This window comes from Sinocyclocheilus anshuiensis, unplaced genomic scaffold, assembly GCF_001515605.1.
Source record: "Sinocyclocheilus anshuiensis isolate Anshui unplaced genomic scaffold, SAMN03320099.WGS_v1.1 scaffold7501, whole genome shotgun sequence".
NCBI lineage: Eukaryota > Metazoa > Chordata > Actinopteri > Cypriniformes > Cyprinidae > Sinocyclocheilus > Sinocyclocheilus anshuiensis.
The window spans coordinates 3,114-7,840 of record NW_015540213.1 but is presented as its reverse complement, the minus strand read 5'-3'; the positions used below and the strand labels follow the sequence as shown (position 1 = coordinate 7,840).

Here is a 4,727-nt window from a genome sequence, read left to right as displayed (position 1 = left end):
GTGCTCCTAACTTAAAAAATTTAGGAGCACGTTCAAAATTTTAGGAGCACCTTCTAATCAATAATCCAAAATTGTATCAAAAATGTGCCTTCCATTACGAGGTGATATTTGACTCCTTAAAGTGATAAACAGTGGAATTTTGTTTTTACCTTTGTAATGGCATTTTTCTAACTTTATTAAAAGTTTGTCATCTTTTGTCAGATTCTTTAAAATTTATATTTTATAAGCTTTTTAAAAATTAATTCATAGAAATATTAAATGATTTAAATAACTGAAAAGATACTTTAAAAATTAAGCTGAAACTGCCAGCAGGTGGCGGCAAGTCACTAATTTTTATCACTGAATCATTCATTCAATTGATTAATTCGAACAGCTGAATCATTCAGGAATGAATCAATTGTCTTTATGAATGGGTAATCATGAATCACTGACTCACTAGACTCGTTCAGAAACACGCGTTCATTCATAAACGAAACACCGTTGTGTTTGAATGAAGACGCGCAGGCGGCTGAGCTGTGTCTTTGTTTTAAACTATTTTCGACGACGAAATAGAGCAAAATCAGATACAATTCAGATGTTATAGGCAGACAATGTAAGTCACTTAATATTAACTTCTTGTTTATCGAACTGTTGTATTAAATCAGTATCACATTTACAAACTCCTTTAAAATTCTTGTTTATTGCACTGTTGTATTAAATCAGTATCACATTTACAAACTCCCTTATAAATCATTAAAAGCTGTCACTCATCTTAGTTCATCGCGATCTCACATTTATAAGCAACGAAGCTCTCTACACAGCGCAATGAATCTCTTATTTACACCCGGTCTACACTTTGCTTATGAAAGGATTCATGAGATATGTCTGTGATACATTATTCCACGCTGCAAAAACACGTAGAAAACTTTGAAGCTCCCCTCAGCGCAATCAGAAGTATGATGATGATCGGGTCAGTCGCACTGGTGCTCCTAAAAGTTTTTTCATAGTCGCACGGATGATGATCATTTTTGGGTTAACTATCCCTTTAATGTTATGGCCTTCATGAATCATTTTTGCACAACATAGAAAGACGATTCCATTTTAGATTACCATCAACAGTTGATTACTTTTTGTTAACTTACTACTTACACTTAGATGCAATTGCTGTTGATCTTGGCCGTTTGTTTATTTTCTTTACTCTCAAACTGGAAATCTCATCTTCAGGGCCAAACGCAGCAGGGCAATAAATAGTATTTTATGTCAGTTAGAAAAATATGCTAGATGGTACTGTTCTGAATAATTTATTCCCACTGTTTAACCTTGCATTAAATAAAGAATACAGTGACATAATAATGATTTCACCTTGGGATGATTCACTGTCCTCAAGAACTGTAAAACAAAATTAGCATTTAAAGAAGATATAGATACAGACAACATAGACATATATATGCATTTTGGCTTTCCTTGATCATTCCAAATTCATTTGTTTTGCATGTATACTTACATTGTTTTGTCTGTGGTGTCTTTCTAGGTTTGGTGGGCTGAAGTTCTTCTTCTGCAAGAAACAAAAGTTACAACTGCAATTGTCTTTCAGTGTGAAAACTTTACCTTATTTACAGTGTCAGCACAGATTTTATACCTCTAAATCTTCTTGGTGGTATAATTTTTCGTGAACTATTTCCATCCGAGTCCTCAACATGGGAAGTTTCAACTGCTTTTTGGGCCCGATACCTTGCTAGGTTGTAACTGTCTGTTCTCAAAAATAGTACAAATTTAGTTTAATAAATCTTATATAAATAATTTATATTTTAGGAATGGTTGCTAGTAGTTGATGAGATTAAAAAAATAATCTTGGTATTATACTTTACCTGTGTCAGAAAATACTCTGACGGCATATTTTGTCCAGAGATGTTTGTCTGGAATGGCACATTTTATGACTTTGGTCCCAACATTTGAATTGGGCCAATAGCAGAACAGTACCTTTCAGACAGAGACAAGGATGCTTGCTTAATGTTTTCTACGTATATAGTTGACCTTGATTAATGTATATCATTTATGTTTTATAAAAACATATATGGACTAAATCCTACCCCATCGACCCTTTCGAGCCACGAAGATGGTGCCACCTCAACCTCATTTTGCTCAATGAAATTGAGTATTACATAGCGAAGATAAACCTGTAAGTGAAGTTTAGATAAATCTGTAAGTTCAGCTTGCAATACACAAATGAAACGTACACAATTACCTATTAATAGGCAATCATTGGTTACTTTCTCTAACCTTATACTTAATTTATGTTTACCAATGTTGGTTCTTGTTGTACTGGAACTAGGTTTTCAAAAAAGAATGGCACTGGAGAGCAAATCACCAGAAGACAGAAGAAAGCTGTAGGAGGCAGAAACTCATGGGGCAAATCTTCAGAAGGCAGAGGCCAAGGGGTGAAGCTGTAGAAGGCAGAGACTCAGGGGACAAAGCTTCAGGAGGCGGAGACTCAGGGGTGAAGCTTCAGGAGGCGGAGACTCAGGGGTGAAGCTTCAGGAGGCGGAGACTCAGGGGTGAAGCTTCAGGAGGCGGAGACTCAGGGGTGAAGCTTCAGGAGGCGGAGACTCAGGGGTGAAGCTTCAGGAGGCGGAGACTCAGGGGTGAAGCTGAAGGAGGCGGAGACTCAGGGGTGAAGCTGAAGGAGGCGGAGACTCAGGGGTGAAGCTGAAGGAGGCGGAGACTCAGGGGTGAAGCTGAAGGAGGCGGAGACTCAGGGGTGAAGCTGAAGGATGTAGAGACTCAGGGAGCAAAGGAATACTTCAAGTATGTAATTTCACCCAAATTGTCATTCTCTTGTCATTTTATTATTTTATTGTTATTTTTGGTGATTTTATTTTTTGTCACAACCTAGAAAGTATGAAGAATGGACACCACAATTTTGATCCTGTAGTTTTCCTCCACGATGAATGCCCTCCTCTGAAGGGACTTTCTTTCTAAGCAAAGCATTTGAGAATGTCTGATGTTAGCCATGTATGTTCCATAGAGGCGTGAATCACATGGTGTCGTCAGATATGGCTGTATATTTGTGTACACCCTGCATAACACTGTGTCGTCCGCTTGTTCTGACACCACCTCGCAAAATTGTTCAGGGCCTAACACAAAGGCATTGTTTGGGCACTTGAATGACATCAACTTTTCCTTGATTTCTATCTTGGACTTGGATGTTTCCTCAAGACGATTTGCAACTTGTGCCAAAACATTTTTTCCAGATCGAACCGATTTTTTCATTTGATGAAGATAGCTCTCGAACTTGAAAGCACTGAAGCTGTCAAGGCTGCCAAAGTTTTGGGCATCTTCTGCAAGGTGCAGCAAGGAATGGACATTGTACACCAAAAATGTTTCGCCATACAGCTCCCGTGCTCTCCCTACAAAATACTTAAGCAGCTGGTTTGCATAAGATCCGTGTGACTTTGTGAGGTCAGGATTCACCAAAATGCAAAGAGCCGTGCTGAAGCTCAAGAAGTGTTCATAGAGATGGTCTTGGAGAATTCCCTTTAGAACAATCTTCCCTGTGTAGATAGCAAACTGTCTGAACTCTGTTGCTTTCCAGCGATCTATTTCCTTCAAGCCCCTTGGCTTCCTGGCAAAGCAATCTGGAATGGACTTCTTTAGTGTCTCCAGCCTGTCACTTACACGGGTCACATCTCCTGATGACATCCGGAAATCTGTTCTCCCTCTTGTCCACAAGAGCAGCAGCTTTTTCATTACCCCGAGACAGCTCTGGTGCATATAATCTATGGGGAAGGATTTGATCATGTCGATCGGCAGGACAGAGAAGGGTGAGATCTCCTCTTCTTGATGGTGTTCAGGTTGCCAGCATTCCCTGAATGATTGATCTGTTCTCATGGTCAGGTTATTTGTTTCGGGATATGTCATCCGACCATTCCAAGATCCCCTCTGGTCGCATTTATCGCACCCATAGTATCCAGAAAACTGCTTTACACACTTTACCATAGCTTTAGCTGGAGCATCACAGGTAACACATCGTAGTTGGATGTTTAAGCGTCTCCCTCCCCAGGTAAGACCATTCTGGATTAGTTCTGCCAATTGCTGAACAGTGTCAGAGGCAAAGTTTGGTGTTTTGGGTTTGGAAGCAGCAGTGGATATGCACAGGGGGAAAATACATTCTGGAGACAAGTTTATGGAACAGAGAACTGGCCAGAGGGATACGTTTGAGCTTTTGAACATTGGCAGCCCATCAATGTTCAGGGAGAGATCAAGTGACTGCAGATGGTCTGTCACAGCTGCAGGATACCTGCTCAGATGTTTTGAGAGCTGATCTGCCACATTAAACTGTACACTCTCGACACCATATTTGGTAGTATGCTCATAATGGTTCGTGTGTCCAAAGAGCGTCCTTGCAGTATGGGGAAGGTCTTCATGCCCATGTCTTTTAAGGATGTTTAATAGAGCATCCACAGCATTATGTTTAACTTGAAACATACATGCCCATTCGGAAAGTTCTTCCCTGAGTGTGGTTGTAATATCTTGTTCGCTTTCAGAACTTAACAGGGCTGGATCTGAAAGTATGTTAAGATGATCTTCCTCAATGTGCTGGTTGTGATTAAGGCTGTCACTTTCAGCAATGCTGGCCTTCTCAATTGAACTGATAGTTTCTTCCTTCTTTTGCTTCTTTTGTGCCCTTGACACTCTAGCCCAGATTTTGTTGTACTGCCTCCTACACTCTTTCAAGCTACTGAAGCTAC

The 4,727-nt window shown here is 39.9% G+C and overlaps 1 long non-coding RNA gene across 1 annotated transcript; it reads right to left on the bottom strand.

Annotated features, from left to right (window-relative positions):
* Positions 1 to 1,007: 1,007 nt before the first annotated feature.
* LOC107687284 (uncharacterized) lies at positions 1,008 to 1,716 on the bottom strand. The gene is made up of 3 exons (XR_001634114.1): positions 1,484 to 1,716; positions 1,342 to 1,368; positions 1,008 to 1,197 (listed from the first exon to the last, which is right to left on the bottom strand). It is a non-coding gene; the product is annotated as an uncharacterized LOC107687284 (long non-coding RNA).
* Positions 1,717 to 4,727: the final 3,011 nt, after the last annotated feature.